Source organism: Triturus cristatus, chromosome 3_1, assembly GCF_964204655.1.
Source record: "Triturus cristatus chromosome 3_1, aTriCri1.1, whole genome shotgun sequence".
Lineage (NCBI taxonomy): Eukaryota > Metazoa > Chordata > Amphibia > Caudata > Salamandridae > Triturus > Triturus cristatus.
Window position 1 is genome coordinate 831451872 of NC_140583.1, and position 22953 is coordinate 831474824.

Consider the following 22953-nt stretch of genomic DNA (forward strand, 5'->3'; position numbering starts at 1 on the left):
TATGAGTAGCGTTACACAACTAATGGAATGGATGAGAGAGGGGCAACGGAGAGATGAGGGGCACTAGTGGAGGGTGGCAGTGAGGGACTCAGAGAAAGAGGTTATGGGGTGGAGGGGAGCTACAGAGAGAGATGGGGGGCGCTGGTGGAGGGTGGCAGTGAGGGAGTCAGAGGAGGTGGTCACGGGGTGGGGGGGAACTACAGAGAGATGAGGGGCACTGGTGGAGGGTGGCAGTGAGGGAAGCCGAGGAGGAGGTCACGGGGTGGGGGGGGGGGACTACAGAGAGATGGAGAGATGAGGGGCACTAGTGGAGGGTGGCAGTGAGGGACTCAGAGAAAGAGGTTATGGGGTGGAGGGGAGCTACAGAGAGATGGGGGGCGCTGGTGGAGGGTGGCAGTGAGGGAGTCAGAGGAGGTGGTCACGGGGTGGGGGGGGAACTACAGAGAGATGAGGGGCACTGGTGGAGGGTGGCAGTGAGGGAAGCCGAGGAGGAGGTCACGGGGTGGGGGGGGGGGACTACAGAGAGATGGAGAGATGAGGGGCACTAGTGGAGGGTGGCAATGAGGTAATCCGAGGAGGAGGTTATGGGGTGGGGGGGGGGAACTACAGAGAGATGAGGGGCGCTAGTGGAGGGTGACAGTGAGGGAGTCCGAGGAGGAGGTCACGGGGGGTGGGGGGGGGGAAGTACGGAGAGATGAGGGGCGCTGGTGGAGGGTGGCAGTGAGGGAATCTGAGGAGGTGGTCATGGGATGGGGGGAACTACAGAGAGATGAGGGGTGCTGGTGGAGGGTGGCAATGAGGGAATCCGATGAGGGGGTCATGGGGTGGGGGGCTATGGAGAGATGAGGGGCACTAGTGGAGGGTGGCTATGAGGGAATCAGAGTAGGAGGTCACGGGTGGGGGAAACTACAGTGAGATGAGGGGCGCTGGTGGAGGGTGGCAGTGAGGGAATCCGAGGAGGAGGTCATGGGGTGGGGGGAACTACAGAGAGATGAGGGTCGCTGGTGGAGGGTAGCAGTGAGGTAAGCCGAGGAGGTGGTCATGGGGTGAGGGGAACTACAGAGAGATGAGGGGTGCTGGTGGAGGGTGGCGGTGAGGGAATCTGAGGAGGAGGTCATGGGGTGGGGGGGGGGCCATGGAGAGATGAGGGGCACAGGTGGAGGGTGGCAGTGAGGGAAGCCGAGGAGGAGGTCACGGGGTGGGGGGGGGGGGGACTACAGAGAGATGAGGGGCACTAGTGGGGGGTGGCAATGAGGTAATCCGAGGAGGTGGTCACAGGGTGGGGGAAACTAAAGAGATGAGGGGCACTAGTGGAGGGTGGCAGTGAGGAAATCAGAGGAGGAGGTTATGGGGTGGGAGGAACTACAGAGAGATGAGGGGCACTAGTGGAGGGTGGCAATGAGGGAATCTGATGAGGGGGTCATGGGGTGGGGGAACTACGGAGCGATGAGGGGCGCTGGTGGAGGGTGGCAGTGAGGGAATCTGAGGAGGAGGTCATGGGGTGGGGGGCTATGGAGAAATTTGGGGCACTAGTGGAGGGTGGCAAAGGGAAGCCGAGGAGGCGGTCATGGGGTGGGGGGGAACTACAGAGAGATGAGGGGCACTAGTGGAGGGTGGCAATGAGGGAATCTGATGAGAGGGTCATGGGGTGGGGGAACTACGGAGCGATGAGGGGCGCTGGTGGAGGGTGGCAGTGAGGGAATCTGAGGAGGAGGTAATGGGGTGTGGAGGAGCTACGGAGAGATGAGGGGCACTGGTGGAGGGTGGTAGTTAGGAAGTTTGAGGAGAAGGCCATGAGGGGGAGTGGGTACGGAGAGATGAAGGGCACTGTTGGAGGGTGGTAGTTAAGTTATCTACGGAGAAAGAGGTCAAAAAGACCTTTGCACCAGCACTAAAGGCAGCCCTGTCATGGCCTTTCTGTTTTCGTTTATTTAATTAACAGTCCGGTGATTAGGACAACTGTGGAGCATACTTAAACATGCATGCTAATTACATTTACTGCTATATTCAATGTTTCAAGTTTGAAGGTGATTTTACTATTGTTTTTTACTGGGAATAATGAGTGGAACTGAATGGTGGCTGATATAGGGCTGGAGCCCAAGGTCAGCTGTGAGATAAGGTTTAATGGAGAGGGGTGGTAGAAAAGTGGATAATCAAGCCTGTAAAGGAGTGCGCTGCAAAGTCAGGGGTCAGGTGGAGGTAGTAATGAAGAGGGTTTCTCCCTGAAGACTTGCACAGAGGGAGCCCGAGTAGTGTCACTTGCTTGATACTCCCACCTTAGAAACCTCCTCTTCCCATCAAAGGGACATTACATGGAAGAAAAGCACCTTTTGAGAGTCATAACATTTAGAAAGAGACTTAGAAAAGAGTGCATTTTGCTGTGCCTTGTAAGACTAAGGAGAGATAAAGGAGGGCCCAGACGCAGGCCTGGCTAGATATATAGGCAATAATGACAGGAGTAGAACCCGTTAACCCAGGTGAGACCGGGTAATGAGTATAACAATATAACAGCGTCTCAACTGGGAAACATTTAGCAAGGACAGTTAGAGAAAAAGACTATTATACACAAGGGGACAGAGGGAGACCACAAGGAAGTGATGCAATTACCTTTTTAGTAATTGCAGGTAGTTATAGCAGCACTACTATACAATTAAAGAATATGGTGACCAAAAAATACACAAGTGGGTACTGGGCGTACCAGTGATAAGTGACGGCGCAGTGACACAAAGTGTAAACGACAGCGTGAACGGCAAAAAATAATAATTATTACAGAAAGTGGTCAATAAGGAGATAAGTATATACACATTTGGTTGCCAATTGCGTTAAATTGACCACTACAGAGCCAAGGTTCTGTGCTGGGTAGTCAACGGCGTTTCAACCTGATCGATTTCAGGTCATCATTAGGACAATTGGTCACGTAATTTACAAGTGTAGTGCTGGGAGCCGCAAGATAGAAGCCAATCTGGGCGGTCAGAGATCCGATATAAACAATGATGGGGCCCAAAAGTAGGGTCAGCGTACGAACGAATCACGGGGCAGCTGATCCTAGGGCAGAGGACGGGTAAGTCCAGAGACGTGAGTAGATGTGGCAATCTAATGGAGGCGTGCAGGTAAGTAGCAATCCGGTGCGCGTCTAATTATTTTCGGGCCGGTGATCAATCGCGGCCTGAAGCGGGGGAAAAACGATGAGAGATGTCCACAGACGAGTGAAGCGTCCTGGGCCGCATCTACTCACGTCTCTGGACTTACCCGTCCTCTGCCCTAGGATCAGCTGCCCCGTGATTTGTTGGTACGCTGGCCCTACTTTTGGACCCCATCATTGTTTATACCGGATCTCTGACCGCCCAGATTGGCTTCTATCTTGCAGCTCTCAGCACTACACTTGTAAATTACGTGACCAATTGTCCTGATGACCTGAAATCGATCGGGTTGAAACGCCGTCGACTACCCAGCACAGAACCCTGGCTCAGTAGTGTTCAATTTAACTAACGCAATTGGCAACCAAATGTGTATATACTTGTCTCCGTATTGACCACTGTCTGGAATAATTATTATTTTTTGCCGTTCACGCTGTCGTTTACACTTTGTGTCACAGCGCCGTCACTTATCACTGGTACGCCCAGTACCCACTTGTGTATTTTTTGGTCACCATATTCTTTAATTGTATAGTAGTGCTGCTATAACTACCTGCAATTACTAAAAACGTAATTACATCACTTCCTTGTGGTCTCCCTCTGTCCCCTTGTGTATGATAGAGACTTTTTCTCTAACTGTCCTTGCTAAATGTTTCCCAGTTGAGACGCTGTTATATTGTTATGGCTAGATATATAAGCAATAAATCGAGCCAGCAGTGGCCCACCTGAATATACCCTTGGCCCACCCAAATAAAAATTCCTGGAGCCGGGCCCGATACCAATCCACAGTTTTGTGTTGTGTATGCCTCCTCGTGAGCACCCTCGCTGTAAGCCGTTCTCGAGTCAGCTATGCTTTGGAAGAGGAGTTATGACTGCGCCATATACATTTGAAATTTCAGCATTACACACCCACCCTGCCTAAACCAAATCATCTTCTGGCCTTCGCTCCTTCCCGTATTAAAGAAAATATACACCTACCTCCTGCCACCCTACTCCACCTACATCAGAAGTACCCTCTTTCTACAACGCTACCTGGCAGCCTGCGACCACCTGCTGCCTCCCTCTGGCTTTCACCCCAGGGACCTGCTCTGCTCTTCCTATGAGGGAGCAGCCACATGCAGTGGTTCTGTCAGAGCCACTGTTGTGCACAGCAAGGAGATGCTGTCTGTCGCTGGTGTGTAAATAGCAGGGGAGGCTAGGGGGGGGGGGGGGGGGTAGATCAGGGACGATGAGAGAACATCACCCATGATTCCTTACCCAGCTCGTGTTTATGGAGATACACTGGGAGGTAGAAGATATACATCTATTCATTCACCATTTCCCTTGTCTCTGGACACCAGGGGAAAGAGGTGCACCTGTGCCCACTCCTCGAGTCTGAGGAGTCTTGATAGTAGGGGGGGCATTTGGAAGTAGTTGCTTCGCCATGTTTAGGCCTCAAAAGCTTCTGTTTCTCACTGTACCTATGTAAACAGTGAATGCAATCCCTCGTTCATGCTAGTGGCTTCCCCTAGAGGTAATGCAAAACATTTCATTTTTCTTAGTTTACGAGTTCTGCACATTTCTGACAAATTCGATGAGCTGTAAGTATTTGTTTCAGCTATAAGACAACCGCTGCCTAAGCAATCAGCTCCTGAAGCCTGAATCTGACCATCTGCCTGAAATAAGGCAAGAGGACGCTGTGAACACTCAACCACGCCTCGATCAACAACAACAGTATTGGCCTTATCTGAAGCTGCGCCTTGTCGGGTCTAAAGTTGTACCTCAAAGTCAACGAAAACCATGAAGCTAATAGACATTTAAGTATGCTATGGCGTTATCTAAAGGAGAATGACTCATTGTACATGACTAATTCAACTAAAGTAAAACAATATCATACAAATAACTTGGGTTGAATTAGTTATAACAGTAATTAGAATGTGGGCATGTCTTAGCATCAGGGAACTAAGAGTTTTATGCCAACACTTTTACTAAGCACACTGCGTGATTAGTTTCAAGCTTCATTTTTGCGGAATTTTAATTGCACCAGAACCTGGACATTTCTTTCCCTTTTAGACTATGGAAGATTAATTGATTCGCCCATAATCACAGGAAGTTGAGCTGAGGTAGGAATTTAGCCTGATTCCCAGTTCCAAAATCGTCAACTCCAACTACCAGGCCGCATCTCTCCCGGCGCTCTGCACCTTCGAGGTTGGAGTTATGTTTAACAGTAGGCGGTTCTACAACCTTGCTCTGGAGTGGGAATCCTATCAGGCGATCCTTAAGCCCTCGGAGAGGACATAAAGTGATACGTTCCTGCATCTGTCAATGGAATATGTTGCTCCTATTGATTGAATTCCTCTACTTAGACTCTGGTCCCCTTGTTTTCCCTCAAGTAAGTCAAGTGTGAAGTAACCTTTGCATAGGTTTCTTCTACAAAGGTAGGAAAAGGCAAAGGTGGCTAAATCTTGCTCTAGAGCTATTTAGCTGTGCATACATATCTAAAAGTTGATACAATAGGAATGGGGCTAAAATTCAATCTCTGACTTTCCGGCTTGCTTAAGAACATAGGAATACTTCCACTGCCACCAAAATGAACTGTGCGGAGAAGTACAGATCATGTGGGATGGAGGTAAGAGAGAAACTCTGTTGGAGAATGGATACCATATTTTCTTCTGCAGAGAAAGATTCTTAACCTTTAATTTTCCAGCCCCAATCAGACTACAATATAACACGCATAACAACACTGTACTTAAACAGCACTTGATGCAAAAATGGAAATTAACAAGACCACATGGCACTCTTGCTGGCATCCTCTTAGTGTTTTCGGTCATTGCACGCACCCGAGAGTAGCGGCACTCTCAGCACATTCTCAATGTGTGGCCTGGACCTCTCCTTTTCTAGGGCTGAAGGAGCCTACTATGAACAGGAACAGTTAAGAAACACATGCTACACGCTAACGAACACTATAGTTTACTTTGCCATAACATTCTCCTCCCTCCCTTTTGGTTTTCAGAACTCTACCAATTCCGTTGTGTCAGAGAAGCACAGTTCTATTCGGAGATTCCAGTGGAAAAGAAAGAGTCTTCAGGGAAGAAATGTATCTTATTTCAACAAAACAAACAACACGTTTAGCGTTACCATAAGTCTTTCCCATGGTTAATTTTTTGCTTCATTAGACAGAAAGAAGTCTCTTCTGCATCTTGTTCAGCCTAAAACGAAATCCGTTTTTCTAAATGTTTTCACACGATAAGAAACTTATTTCACTAGATGATATTAGTACTTTTTTTAACGTATTAGGCAAATCGTTACTGTTTTCGGTCTCCCCTGACCACATAGATTAGGGAATTGTTTATATATGTGATAAATAACTTTAAGGGTAGTAGAACAAGGTCCAAATAAACCATAGCTGACTGAAAGAATAGGAGAATATTCTCCATTTCTACTGACAAGAATAGTGCACTACTGTGTGAATTAGTTTACTTTCTAATGATAGCACACAACCAACATGGCATGTGTCACATTAGGTACACCGCCTGATAGTGGGTGCCTAATGAGAGGCTACTTAAAAAAATTCCTTTAATCAATCTCTTATATACATCTGACATTAAACATAAAATCTGTAGAATTCATAAAACAAAACAATCTATTGCTAGTCGAATTATTTCATATCCAGTTTTCATCAATTTCCTAATATGCCCCAATGCATTTATAACAAGCATTAAAAATGCAATAGGTCTCGCCTTTGATTAAGTTAAAGCCATTTGCTTTGCTAATGGTATTGTATAGCAAAGCAAATGGCTTTAACTTAATGAAAGGCGAGACCTATTGCATTATTAATGCTTGTTGTTTTGTTTATTTTTTCCCCATGTGCTATTCTCCGCGTGTTTCTCTTTCTTCATGAGGTGAGGGAGAGACAGGGAAAGGCAATGGAAGGGACCACTGTAGATGATGCTGCCTATTACTATCTTGTGCTCAGGAGGCCCAGGGGACATTTAAAAAAACATAACTTTGAAGGGCAGTGGTGCATATTGCTTGTTTATGGTGACCAGAATGCCGAAGGAAAGAAGCACTACGCTTTATAGACCCCACTGTAGACCAGAAAAGCAACACGCCAGCGCGGCCGCGAAAGTGAACGCGCTTTTAAAAATAGAATATGTTTGTTTTACGTGAAAGGGAGCACACATGGAAGAATGTGTTTTTCTTTTGTCACGTATCTGTTTGCATGCAGAAAGCACATTTAAAACTAGTATATTTTTGTTTTACGTGAAAGGGAGCACTCAGGGAAGAATGTGTTTTTCTTTTGCCACGTATCTGTTTGCATACAGACGGAGGTGATTGAGCGTCTCATCAACACTCCAGCGCGGCCACGAAGGTGAAAGCGCATTTAAAACAAGTTGTCTTACATGACAGTAATGGACAGTAATGGTAAACAAGCATTTACAATGCAATGGTCTCAGCAATATTATAGGTAGAGCTATTGGTATTGCTCATTTTTTTTATTATTTTTGTATCCCTAAATAAATGGCATTGTCATTTCTATTGACATTAGCTTTTTTGTTGCATATGTGATACCTATTGCATTAGCAGAGAGAGAGTGATGTAGTGAGAGAGAGAGAGTGAGGTAGTGAGAGAGAGAGTGAGGTATTGAAATAGAGAGTGAGGTAGTGAGAGAGAGTGAGGTAGATAGAGAGTGAGGTAGTGAGATAGAGAGTGAGGTAGATAGAAAGTGAGGTAGTGAGATAGAGTGAGGTAGTGAAAGAGTGAGGTAGTGAGGGAGAGGGATGTTGTGAGGTAGTGATATATAAGCATAGAGTGATGTTGTGATGTAGTGATATAGAGAGAGAGGTAGTGAAAGAGAGAGTGAAAGTGAGTTAGTGAGATAGAAAGAGTGAGGTAGTGAGATAGAGAGTGTGTGGCTCATCGATTCCAATATAATATACTTTAATGAACTCGAGTGCAACTCGCCCCACCCCCGACGCCATAACCACACTCTTAAACCATCTACCTTACCGAAGCACATGTATCACATTGAAATGTCTTTTACAAATGCCTCAGCCTTTCTGCTCAAAGCTCGGCAGACGATTCCCTGCCCCCGCGTGTGCAACAATCATTCATTTAGCCCCCAACTAGCCTGCAGCTTCCATCCAACGGGAGGGGGTGGGAGCTTTGTGAACACAGACAGTGGGTGGGGGTGGGAGCAAAGCAACAGAAATGTAAACAAGCACAGCACGCGAAAGTGAAAGCGACCGCATTTGGACCAAAAATACACACACTTCAATAAAATATGTATTGCTATCCATAAAAGGCTGGTAGGTCTGGGTACACTCAATTACGGAAGGAAGGGAGGGCGGTCAAGGGATAAACGGTAAGAAAGGGACGGCAGCCAGGGGATAAAATGCAAGAAAGGGAGGGCGGGAGATAGTTAAAAGGGTAGGAAGGTGTGGGGGGGAACAAAAGGAAAGAAAGAGAAGAGATAAAAAATCATTCAGTCAGATACATTTTTGTGAAAAGTCTGGTTAAAATTTGCCAACAGTGGTCAAAGTTATTAGGAAATAAAAAAAAAACTTTTTAAATGCTCTATGCATGTAACTATAACTAGAGAGGCACTATTCCTGCACGTGTGATGGTTTATAATAATGGGTTCAATTTTACATCTCACTCATAGCTCTCCGTCACAAGTTTTCTGGTACTACAAAATATTCTTTATCGCTTTGCTATGTCAGGGGTTGCATGAAGCAAGCCCAGATGGGTGTCTAGAACACTTTGCAAAAGGTAGATGAAAGCAGAGATGAATATCATCGGGAAGGAGGGGAGGGGTACAATTTTCCGAAAAAACTAAGTGTTGTGTGAACCACTGACCCGAACAATACTAACTATGTCGGATTCGGAAGATATCTGACAGGATCCCAGCCTCACTGCGCTGTACATGCATTAATGCACATAGAATGGCTCGTTTCCGGAATTTGGCTAAAGAGTAGGTTCTTGGGTTAACAAGCGGGAAAAAAAGGATTAGACATTTTTAACAACCATATAATTAGTTAAATAAAAAATTAATAGCCGCATGCGCGAAAAGTAACCTACTTATTATCTCGCAAGTTGGCACCTTTAAGCACGAACGGTGTTTACCTGTTGGGCTACGAGCTTAAATTAACACCACCTCGTCGCCTGGCAAAACACTGAAACCCACGAAAATAAACATGACTGCATTTGCGTACCTTCCTCTCCCTTCAGTCTATTGCAGAGGGGCCACGCGCTGTCCATGAGTACGGCGCGTGCACCTCTGCTATCGACAGCCATGCTCACTCGTTACTAAGCAACAGCGGGCAGGGCCTCTCGAGCAGCGGTGTCGTAATCCATGGAATGACGTAATGTATGATCAGAGTACACACATAAACTTGTCTCTGAAGCTTTATTCAATGTTATATATCGGGACCTGAGTGCGTAGCTACATGAAAGCGTGGCCATCTCTTTGGAACCTGATGTCTACATTAGTACTTTCCCTAGTAACTTGGGTCACAGACAGTGCGCGCCTTGGAAAAAAAGAGGAGGAAGGGCAAAGTTCAATGGAAATCATCATGACGTGATGCACTTCCGACCAGATGCCACACATTTGAGAGCACTTCGAAAACATTCTCGTAGGAGTGACAAGCTCATTGCGTGACAACACCGCACGGCTTCATTAGCACCTTCAAACCGAGGGGCAGGGGGAGAGGACAAGCACACCACTGCCTTTCTCCGAGGCGAAGCAGAAATGCCTCGGAGAAACGCAGTGGCGTTTTCAGATTCGGGGGCGTGTTTCTTTTTCTCTCCTCTTGCCATTGGCTGGAGGAGAGAAAAACACACCTAAGAAAGGGCGTGGCTAGAAAGTGGAAAGAACAGCAAGGAACACGCCCCCGAATCTGGAAAAGACGGAGCCTATTTGGAGGGACGGCTCTCTCCTCCAATGGCTGGCCTCCGTTTAGGAAGCCAGCCAATGGAGGAGAGGCAAAAAGAGAGGCGGGCTAAGGAGCCACTCTCAAAAACATTAAATCTCCGACTTCCGGTTCTGCCTTCGGCAGACCGGATAGTCCTCGACCTAAAAAAGTGTTGAGCCAGTAATTATAAACATACAGTGTCACGCCGCCAGTAAAGCATCCAGTCCTGGTGGGCAGGGCTAAAAGAGGACAGGGCGGCAACAAGGAGGGATTAAAAAGCCTCCTTCATAATAGAAAGGCTGCGTTTAGCATAAGCTATGATGCAAGCCAATGGAAAGAAGGGTCTGGGCTTCAAGTCCCCTTCGGAATCCGTATTGATTTCGAGAGGCCCTTGCATGGCGAGAGCAGCGCATTCGCGCTGCTAACGCCAGGTGAGACCTAAAAACCTTCTTCAGAACGGGCCAACTCAACATAAGAAGAAGAAAGTTTTTCGAAATGCATTGTTTTGCATTATGACTTCTATAAAACTAGCTTTCATGTCAAATATGGACAAAAAGATTACATGAAATGCCTTCTCAGGACGCCCACACTATCAGTTATTGCACCCAGTGTCACAAACCCGGTTGGATGAATGCTACCAATGGACTCATAAAACCTCTCAACTAGAAGAAGGTGCTAGGGTAGCATGACTCTCCGAGATTAGAAATATAAAAACAATATTGAGTGAGTGTGCGTCTTTATAGCATTTCCTATTACTCTTGTGTATCGACCTTCTGTTATTAATTAATAATTTACTTGCCTTCGGTGACACCTTATCTGGTAGAGACAAGATCTAGCCGCAGATTCCTTACCTTAGAATTATCCCCCGGTGCCAGACTGGATCCGGAAACTTTTCTAAAACAGTACCCTTTGCGCGTTGGTAGAGGGCGTTGAGCGACTTTAACAAGGTTGCCCAATGGCTCGGACGTCGGCAGAGTCCATATAAGTTTCTTCCGCAACTAAAAAAGCAGAGCCATGTACGGAAACTGCAATGCAAACAGTGTGCCAAAAAAGAATCCTCTTTTTAAAAAAACTATCATATTTGTTTTAGCGTGTATATATATGTATGTGTGTGTGTTATTACCTTTTTTTTAAGAAAGAGAGAATCGGTTCACAGAGCAAGGAGGATGGGTGGGTCGGTAGGGAATCTGCGGCTAAATCGTGTCTCTACCAGATAAGGCTTAACCAAAGGGAAGTCATTTATTCATCTGAAAGAGACGTCTAGCCGCCAATTCCTTATCTTAGGATGAGATAACCAAGCTGTACCATCCTCGGAGGAGGGTCTGCGAACTGGATCATAGGAAAGATCCCGACCAGGCTAACCTGTCTGAAATAAGAAGCAAAAGAGAGACCGGCTGCCAGGAAGAGAAGTGAGGGAGAAGACATCTCACCAAAAACATTGAGGAGAAGCCCTGACGGAACTGAATCCGCAACTTGAACAAAACATGGAAGGAAGAATAAAAATGAGTCAGAAGGAACAGTCCATAGACTGAAACAGGTTTAGCCCAAGTGCCAAACAGAATATCAAAGAGGGCTTCACTGAAGTGGAGCACAGGTTCAGTCCTCATCTGGCTCTGATGAAGCACCCCAAGTAGGTGATCAATGGCAACTTCCACAGAAGGAAGCTGCAGCCCCAGAACAAAGGCAAATCTCTGCAGAAGCTCAGCAAAGGCGAGCTAGCTTCAGAAGCAAGGCTAGGAGGAGAAAATAAGCCAGAGGATGGAGAAGAATCAAAGCCTCTTGCCTCACCGAGGTTAGACAGCCAATGAAACTCAGGACGAGGCTGACTAATGTAAGTTATGTCATCATTGCCATCACCAAAATACCTGTGTCCCATGGAGAAAATAGCCTGGGGCTCCTCTGAAAGTGGAGGAAGGTAGCCCAAAAAGAACTGTTCTACCGATGCCATTCCCAGTGTTGACAAGGCGACACCGTGGCGTCATGGAGGAGAGACAAAGTAGGGACAATCAGCAGCGTCAACACTGATACAACACTGGTGGGAACACCGAATGGCTGCGCACCGAAGGTGGTAAGCGTTTTATCACGAAATCGGAAGGCCTCAATGACACTGAGGGAGGTTCTGCCGGATTGGAGTCAGGTATGACTTCGTCGAACATCTTGGGGCAGAGATGCTCACCAGAGGGATGCTGAGAACCAAAAATGGCATGAAGGGAGAGATTGTATTCCCTCATCTGAGCCAGAGTCGCCTGAGCGCAGGAAAGCACCGGAAGGCATGGGACAGATTCTTGCTCCGACCCCGAAATCAGAGGAATAGGAGGTGTGTCATGGACACCACGAATACGCTGTAAAGTTCGGGAAGGCTGGCGGCGCTGACCGCCCACGACAGAGAGGACGAAGGACTTCGGGTGCTGTCCCTCGGAGGGAGAAGAGGACCAAGACCGACAAGGGATCTTCGACCACTGCATTGCTAATGGTGTCATGCAGCGATCCTGCCACTCTGACGGTTGAAGACATGAGTCACACCATGCGGAGTCAGGGTGCACTCCCAAACACCACATGCAGATAGAATGAGGGAGCAGGAGGGACAACTTAGTCCACTGGACCCCAAAATATCCAGAAAAGCACACGGTATTGTGGATGTCTTGATAGGCCAAAAATGGCTAAAGGTATCGCTCTCCGGATCCAGGTGAAAGCACGGAAAGGAAGGAACTGCCGCCAACGCATTGGGAGGGTTTATATGCACAGTAGAAAAGCTTCCACATCCAGACTGGCACCTGGGGATACTTTTAAGGTAAAGAACCTGCGGCTAGACTTCTTTAGCAGATAGACATTTACCTCCTAACAATTACTTAGGGTGAAAAAGATCACATCACACATTATGAAGTGAAACAGCGCCTAATGATTAGAAAGTTGAGAGTGGATATCATTCCCAAGAGAAATTATGTAACACTAAAATCTAAGAGCAACAGATAGCATGTGTTTCAAATAATTCAGCACTAAGTGAAACTATCAAAAATATATTTATTATAAATTGCCAGATTGGACCAAGTGATTATGACCTTAAATCGATTTTTAGGGGAAAACTCTTATTTTGCTACCAAAGAGCCACACATGTCAAATCATTAATGCCAAGTTCAACACCGAGTGCTAACAAATTTTAATGCAAACATTCACAAAGGGTTCTTATCTGACCCTCTACTGATTACATTGGAAATAAAGTGATTCAATCGGACAAGGTACTCAATCCACATACAGAACAAGTTATACAACTCATAACCTTTGCAACGTGTGACACAAGGAATTTTGCGTCTAAGTTATCCAGTGGCAGTATGGGCTTCTATACACTGGAAAGACAACATAACCAGACAAAAAAGACCTATTAAGTACAGAAACAAGTTTACAATGTACAATTTTAAATCACCCCTTGCATGCCAGTTTTATGGAAACTGCCCTGGACACTAATTAGATCAACTAGCAAATTCTTGTGTTAGTATTGGAAAGTGAAGAACGTAGAGACAGCATCAAATGTTTACTAGAGAGGTAATCCAAGAGGATGGTGAAAATTAACAGCCAAGGGGATTAAATGGTAGGTTAGATTTGTCATGTCATGGAACAATGAAACATTGGTAAGTCACAACTAAGCCTACAATCAACAATGAACTACACAAAGACATAGGATAGATTAAGGAGGAAGAAGTCACTGGAAAAAACACAGCGGGAATGGATTGGTGAAGGGTTAAGTTCTTACCCTTCATCAATATACTACCAGAAAATAAGAGTCAGAACAATGGCTAACTAGCATTCCACAAGGAAGGACTCCTATGGATTCTCATTTGAGCAGAACTGAGGAAAGTATGAAATCATTGAGATATCTCTGATCATCGGACATCATTCGTTGATATAAGGAATAATATATATTTTTTTGTTTTTTTCTTAGATATTGGCTGAAGAAATCGGCTTGCTCCTGAAAAAGCGACAGTAGAGTTGAAATGCACTAGGCAGTGAATAGCATGAACTGTACTGAAGAACTAAATGATTTCATGATCATCATTGTGTGACTTTATTCGGTTATTACAAACCATTAAAGTGCACAGAACATAATAAAACTAAAACGTCATAAAAACCAAAGGTGAGAGAAGAGCTCAATATTGGGTTATCACATAGGACAAGTGGCTATACAATCATTTAATTGTAATAACTGAAATGAGCGATAAAAGCATGTGTTTGTACAAATCAATCAAATGGAGTTCTAAATAATACCTTTGAAATGCACATTGAATTATACAGAAATCGCTGACATTGTCTACAAAATAATTTGAGCATCTAATAAGCATACTGCATTGGCTGCCACTCTAGGCAATAATGAACTTAAATAGGCATGGGTAATGTTCAGCACACTCAATATAAACATGTGCCCAGTCTCTTTCACTTCTCAGGAAGCCGAAAAGCTATCAGAAGCAGCAGCTCTTTTAATCTATAAATGCAAAAATGTAAGACCATATAGGCTCTCTCGAAATTGTTCTTCGGCATTATGAGACCACCTTACAAATGGACTTGAAAACACAACTAAACTACTGATTCTAACCTGAAGATCTGAGAGGGTTTCACGGAAACCAGATCACCTAATAGAACATTGTTGATCATCAATATATGATACAAGAATAATTTCGTTTTCTTCTATTATTTTATTTTCCTCTTTCTTATTTTGATTATTTTCTTTGTTTCTGTTCTCTCTTCAAAAAAAGGGGGAGGAGGGAGAAATGTAATGATGTAATATACTATAATGCAATAGAATTTTGGGAATGGAAGGTGGAATGGAAAGGAAATTTACAAAATGAAGTTGGTGAGAGAGCGAGGAGGAAGGAGCACTGGAATCTAGTCTCCTAAATAAATATATGAAGCGTTAGGCTGACTAGGATTACAATTAAAGCTTAATTGAAGCACACCATACGCGCCAATGATGTCTCCTACCATTGCTGAGTGAATATTTTCTCTTTTTTCCCTGATTTCTCCTTTCCCCCTCTTCTCTGTTTGTTTATACAGCGGACTGTTAAAATGTATTATTGATAATATATATTCAGTTTTGTACATCACTGCCAATACTGTGCCTGACTGTGCCTGTTGGTCGCCGTGTGGTTCTTTTTGTGTTTATCAGAAAACGTAAGAATAATAAAATAAAAAACTATTGGTTCTATCCTTTTCATTTTTCCTTCCTTACATTGCCTGCTCATCTATAACTCAGCTGATGGTAAGATCTGCACATTGCATCTGATGATGACTGTGCTAAATTTATCAAGTAGACCAAAATCCCCAGATCTAAGGGCTGCCCCACACACAACAAAAAATATAAATTCAACAAATAAATGTGCTGGTATGACACAAGGACCAAGATTTCCACCAAAAATGGTAAATGATCCTTCAACTACAGAATAATATGAATTAACAGGAATAACACAACTGAAATAAAGATGTAGGTTTGCTCAGAGATGCTAGACCATTAGTTACTAGAGCCAAATCTTCAGAAAATAACAGACAAAGGAAGGTCATTGCTGAGGGGGACTCAAAGAAAACATACTTCTATGAATCCTACACTATAAAGAGGCCTCCTCTTTTATGACAGAAAGAGAGTAGTGGTATTTTTCCAGAAAGACACAGTTACTCCACACATTATGGATAGCACTTTTGGATGGAATCATCTCATCTAAAAAGTGAATGGGGTACAAATAGGCCTGAGGGATGAAATTGACTCCGAGTTTCAAGCTTATTTAGACGCAGCTCATTCTCGGCTTTCAGTGTACAGAATACATCTATGCCGTACTATAGCATACATTAAAAAGACTTGGAGAATATATTATAACCAGTAAGTTGGGGAGAACATTGTGATAATGGTACAAAAGTATATCATACTTTCTCCACGAGAATAGCAAGTAATGTGCAAACTAACAGAAATGATACCTCTATTAGGCTAACTAATTTTGTAGGTTTTTAGCTGCGGGAAACCAACTAGGATCAGACTACACATAACAGGTTTTAACTTGGACTGCTTGGCTCACCTTTGGTAGCTATGCCAGATGACTAGACAATCCTAAAACAACATGGGAGAGGGATTATTTGCAATAGTAAAACAATACAGTTAAGAAAACACACAACATAAAAGGCCACATGTTTTAGCTTAAGAGCCTAATGTAATAAAGATTGATGAAGAATGCTCAAAGGATTCAAGAATTGCAAGGAGAAAAGTTTAAAAGGCTCAACTACTCAACCAAGAGGGCATGCCAGAACCTTTGTCCAGAAACAGCAAAAAAAGGGTTTATGTATCAATGTTTTCTTTTTCAAATAGTGCCAAACACACAGACAAAGTCTATTAATTTGATGTTGCATCCGGGCATGAGTGGCCCAAGCTAACAGGTGGCTGTACTATTGCTGGGTGACCTTAAAGCAAACTGTAAAAGGTCAATAAAGACCCTGTACTCACTTTTACTACAAAGCCATGTTCCTGTGACGGATGGCTTCAGAATTCTACTAGAGCGCTTTGGGAGGCCAAATCTAAAATGGCCTGAGGAAACCATGGAGATAAAAAGCTCTGCTTTACTTTCCATCTCCATCCACTACTTGCTTGCTTAGACCAGAACCATGGTCCATCAGAGACCTCATCTCGGAAATATCCAAGTATAATCTTCCCTACTCTCTGCCGTCTGAGTTGTGTTTGCTTGTGTTTTACAAAAAGCTCCAGCATCGTGGTGGTATGAGTGGAGTTTATGGAAGCCAAAGGCTGTTTCTCACACACTTCTTCAACTCTTGATCCTGTTAAATGTGGTGATCACGATTATACCCATTGTATGATTTTTCACTTCCATTATGTTTTTTAAGATGATTACTCCATTCTGCCCATTAAATGTAGGAAAGAATGAGGTTGACACCAATAACCTATGAACTGGATCATATATGGACACTACTTCGAACTAACATTCTTTGGCCCAATTTTATCTTTCACCATCTTAAAGTTTTTTCTCACAGCTGTTGTGGGTTCTTTAGGGTGATTTTGTCTACATTCATTTTAAGTACATTACTACTGTTACTGAATAAACAGACAACTGTCTGGCATTTGACTAGGCCATGGTAGCTTCAAACCGGACAATATTCTCGGATCTGTGTGAGCCATGGTTCTGTACCTTCGAATTCAGTCTTACACCGGGGGCTCCTCCATTTCAGCGGAGGAGCGTCACCTCACAAACAAAAACCCCAGGCCAGAGCTGGGAAAAAATGGTAATAAAGTTTATTTATTACCATTTTATTTTTCAACAACCAATAGGTCTGGAACTGTGTATCAGGATGGAGAAGGGCCATTGCAGCTGAGTGGCAGCAGAGAGCTTTGTGCTTTCGAGTTTAAAATGTGCATGTCTCTTTGACCGGCCGTCTTGCGACGGCCAGCAAGGCATGCGCATTTTAAACATCTCTAAACCAGCTTTTTTAAGACAGCTGGTTTAGAGAAAGCAAAAACCTCCAGTGCTCTTGTGAGCGCGGATAGAGGCCGCTTGCACCAATCCATGTGCTGCTCTCATGCTGAATGAGAGCAGCGCCAGGATTGGCTTGGGAGGCGGGAGCCTGCCTCGAGGAGGGAAGGATCGAGAAGGACGTCGCGTTAGTAGAAAAGATAAGTGTATTTTATTTGTTTATATGCCCCTCACAGCCCCACTATCCTCTGGACACGCCAGCTGCCACTGGTCCTACATCGATTTCTGAAACCGAAGCTTTGAAAATGCTGGCAATTAAGTCTGTGTAGCAACTGTATTTATTTGCTTTGCCCCTGGATGGCCTTCTTGGTTGAGATCAGGTGATGATGGCTTTTGGAATTATTCTGACTTTATTATTTGGCAGTCAATGAAAGATAGTTAATTTCACCATAAAGCACGTCATTAATATTATTGAGTTCATTAAAAAGTAGTATTAAAACATGATAATACATGAGCCAAAAAAGATACAAAAACGAATCTAATGCAAGTTCACATTCATTCATTACTCATCCATGGTGGTTCTAATCTGGAGTACCACTGGTATACAATTGGTAATCAAAACTAATCAAGGGGGAATTCATCAGTAATAAAAACAAAAAGGCTAATCTACAATTTAGGTGTCCCGTATCAACAATATTGGTCTAAAAACCTTCCATCTGGGGACATTACAGAACTTACAAAAGAGGAAAAAGTGCACGCAGTATTGAGATGAGGTGTCATTACAAGAACAAAGAATACACATTTTCTCAACCTTTGGGGTGACTCAGCATATCTTGCAGAAGACCAACTCTCAATCAGACAAGTGTGTTTCTTTCTCTAGAATTAGGAACCCACTCTAGATATTGCTACATTATAGGGTTTACGAAGTATGTGAGCCCTAACCGATGGTTTATATAGCTTGGCCATCCCCTCTTACTTTGAAAGAGTGCTATAAACAAATTTTGCCTCCTTCCCTTTATAAGACGGCAACATCTTATCAGGAAGCCTAAAAATCTCTCCAAGCCTTATTTTCTCCAACCGACCCCGATATAATCTAACAAAGGGAGTCCGTGGCAAATAGGTCTGTCAAGATTAATCATGTTAGGTCAGCACATTGATTAGACCAAACTGCAACCCAATGCAATGCAGGAGTGGTAGGGAAGGAGAGGAGGGATATTTTATCTTATCCTCCAAACACACCAATTCTAGTTCCTGACACACTGAAAAGGTGACAGATGACTGTGGTAAACCATGAATCCACTGCAAAAGTCTATTTTCCGCCACCTGGAGGTATTTTCTTTTTGTACACACCCTTAGTCCAGCAACAGTTATCGCCATACTTTTGAATAGTAAGTCTTGAGTATAGATGGCTGTGCATGCCACCCTTGTTCTAACAAAACACAAAATACCACTGTTAACTTTAGTCAAATGAGCAGATTCGGAGCACAGCAAAGGATGCTAGATCCGATTATATCTAAAAGTAGATAACAAATAAGAAAAGAAATGTACCCGTTCAAAAAATATGTCATTAACTTTCACACTTTTCCTTTTCATATTTTATGGTCCCAGTGACGTGATCCTTTATTTAGGTACATTAACTTTAAACTTAAGATGTCCTATATGTGCCATATAGCAGACTATTAATAGCTGAGGTCCAATCACTGCCCTTGATCTCAACACACCATAATCCGCAAAAAGGAGAAGAGGACAACCACAGGGTGGTTAACAGCGATCCCAGGAAGCTCCTTCTCAAAATGATTTATATATAATGAAAAGACAAAAGAAGACATATATACCATACCCACTTTCTGATTTAAAATGCCTGGTGCATTGTCTCTTGAAAACATAACATACAGCTGACCTTTGACACATGTTGCTGTCTATGGAATAGGGTCACCATCTCTCAACTCCCATTTCTATAAGGATAAGCCATATTTTCGACCTGTCAACAAGAACACAGTTGGCAGGCCCATAAATGCAAGGCGAATACTGCCTAATTTCATTTTGACATATTTTATTATTAATAGGTAAAGGTTGAGAGTCCCAAGTGTACAGTCTACCTAACAGTATACTACTCAGAATTCATGAGGGAAATCAGTAATAAGCAGTGTTTGCCTGATTTCCCTTTTAATCATGGATAAGCCTCATGATTCAGGGACAATGCTTTTTTTGGCCAACTGAAACTGCATTCAGTACCTTAGTCTGAAGTGGTGCTCAAAAGTGATTTATTATGCTTGTAATTGTCAAGCGGTACACCTTCCGGGCCTGGGCCCTTAATTGCCAGGCATTTTTCAATTGACTTTTGTACCCCTGTAGATGCATTCCCTCTCTCCAAGCCATCAAGGGAATACACATTACACAAACTTCTGTGCACCTTACTACCATAAACATTTCTGGAGTATACCATTAGTCTTCCTGCTAGGATGTTCCAGAATGCCCCACAAACCCACGACCTACATGCTTCATGTAACCTGAGGCCTCTATGATCATTGGTTTCCTAGGGTTGGCTTTAATGGAATTCCCTTAGTTCATACTCAATTTCCTACAATTTACATCAAGCTAGGAATTCAGATTCTTGTAGGAAGTAGCTCCCCCGTATCTTTAAGTGAACCATCAAATCCATTTATCCAACTCTAAAATTAAAAATGGGATTTCCTTATCAGACACATCATGGTGTGTATGACTCAGTGAAGATTTCAGGTTAGGCTTAATTATGCAGTCACGTACCTGTCTCAGTCTACTTGTGCACAGTATAACCACCTACCAACATCAGTAATCACTTTACCCAGAGGATTAAGTAAGGCAGGAGGGGCGAGTTTGGTTTTCACAAGGGGACAAAATTCCAACAGGACTAGTTTGAGATCATTTTCTTGATTTTCTAAGAAATCATATGAGTTAACATATTTCAAGAAGTGGCCTGACAGCAAAATGCAATAAATAATATTTGAGGATGAAATACCCAATATCCCTTAGAGAGGGGTAAGCTATGTTTACGTCATGTAAAATGAGTGAGGGACAGAGAGTATCAGTAAGTCAAATATTTATTTTTATTTTAAGAGTTTTATATATAGTGCTGGCAAGACCCGAGTGTATGAGAGCACTTTACAAACATTTGATTGTCAGACATTGTTAAAGGCAACGAATAGTGAGTAAGAGTAAGTTTGAGTGAGAATGTATGAGAGAGTAAGAGCACAAGTGGGTGAAAATAAGTAACAGTGAGTGTCAAAGTGAGTAAGTGAGTTAGGGTGAGTGCAATTAGTGAGTGTAAGCAAGAATGAATAAGTGACAGAGTAAGTGCAAGTGAGTAAAAAAGAATGTGAGTGAAAATGAGTAAGAGTGAATGACACTGAGTGAAAATTAGTGAGTGAGTGTGAATATTTAAGACTGAGAACGACTGATCAGAAAAGACTAAGCATGAGTATGATTGAGTTCAAGTAAGTCTGAGTGAGAAAGTAGGAGTGGAGGTAAAAGTGAGAGCAGGTGTGAATGACAGTAAATAAATGTGAATGAATCTGAGTGAGTGAGAATGAACGAGAGTAAGAATAAGTACAAGGAAGTGTGAATGTGAGAGTGTAAGTAGGTGAATGAGTGAGAGAAGACTAAAAGATAGCGAGAATGAGTGAGATGGTGTGCAAGGAAGGGAATGTAAGACAGCATGAATGATTGAGAATGTGGTGTTGTGCTCGAGAGTCTGCAGTTGTCCCTGGCATAGTGAAGGAAATAGGCTTACATAGACAACAACTGTAATGTCCTGGCAAATTCTTAGCATAAGAGCACAACACAAGCGAAAAATACTTCCCACTGGTATACTAGCGGTAATTCTTGGCACAGGCATACTAGGTGTATAATACGTGATGGCACTGTCATACTAAAGGTAGTACTTGGTACAGGCATATTAGAGGTAATACTTGCCACTGGCACACTAGATGTAACGGTTGGCACTGGTAAGCTAGAGGGAATACTTGGCTGGTTACACATATTTCAATGATCTTTGAGAGGACTGGGTGCATGTGATGTGGCTGTAGCTTCCAAAAATATCCGAGGTTGCAGTTTGAATTTTTAAGCGAGATACATCTTGAAAAAACAGGGGGTGGAACACTAGTTCAAGGAAGAATTGATCATATGCAGTAAGAAAGCCAGAGGGCATCGCAGTGATTTTTGTCTAGAGAAGGTGGTATGGGATTTGAAACAGTTTGATGGGTTCATGTTTGTGATGACAGTTTTCAGGATAACCAGGGTAAGGGAGGTTAAAGCATTAGAGGTGGTCTCAGCATTTTTCTTGTTGAAACTTGGGTATTCAATGCAAGTGGGTGTTTGGTTAGTGCCTCCCGAATGTTCATACATTTTATGAAAGTTAAATTGTGTTATAACTCCTTGAAAACATATAGCGTTAGGTTGGCATCACAGAGGGTTATGTACGAAATCAGATGAGAGCAGATGAAGGAAAAAAGGTCAAAACGTTAGTTTTTAAATTAAGTTTCCATAAAGAGCAAATAAGTCAAAATGGGGCCTTTTTGGCTAACACTAGATTTTGATTTGAATTTTTTTTTAAAGCAATAAGTATGTGAAATTTTATCATGTATACTAAGCAAAATATGTGTGATAATTACTGATGAAAGTAAGGAAACAGCTGGTACTACTTTTAAATAATGACACATAGATGTATATCTGTTTGGCTAACACATGGAATTTCTCTATAATTGCCTTTAGTCTGCAGCATAAAATACCACAGGCGTTTTTGTTTGTAAATGGAATCTTCAAGCATCCCGAAACATACCAACACAACTCGCATTACTGGTATATTTAATTGCAAGCAGAATGAATAAAAATGCCCTTGTTCCGTTTGACATACAATTGTAAGTAATCTCTACTTAAGTCTCGAGAACTCGTATGGTCTGATTTGTTAACTAAACACTTACTATATTCGAAAGGAAAATCAGTTTTAATTGGCAAAGTAGCAATTATTTCTTTTATACATTTGCTATATTTTTATGTTGTCGTGTACGTGTTGTATTGTAGCCAACAGACCCCTCTCAGCTAAAAACAGTACTGACAAAGCGAGACACTAGCTGAGAGCCCCAGTAAAGAAACACTAGAAAGCACTTGTGGCGCCAATTAGTAAGAACAAATGGAGCATCATATTAGAACCGGAGGTAGTAGGTGCAATATCTCCCCTGGGGAGCAGTGCGATTGCACTGCCTCTTTGTGTTACCTGAGCTATCCCAGGGATCCCTGTGAACTCTTCCAAAGGGAGCCCTCGGGGTGCACTGGGATACACAATTAAACCGCCTCCTGATGGTCTGTTTTCCCCTGTATCTGTAATACATCATAGGCTCAAAGATGTGAGCTCATTTGCATGGGGCCATGCACCCCATAAATGAGGGAACATTCCCCTGGAATCACACTAGTGCAAAATGTGTCTGTGTAGTCCAG

General features: G+C 43.3%; 1 protein-coding gene across 1 annotated transcript in view; it reads right to left on the bottom strand.

Moving 5' to 3' along the window:
- AGPS (alkylglycerone phosphate synthase) overlaps positions 1 to 22953 on the bottom strand; it is an 815346-nt gene that overhangs the window by 186323 nt on the left and 606070 nt on the right. The window lies entirely within an intron of this gene.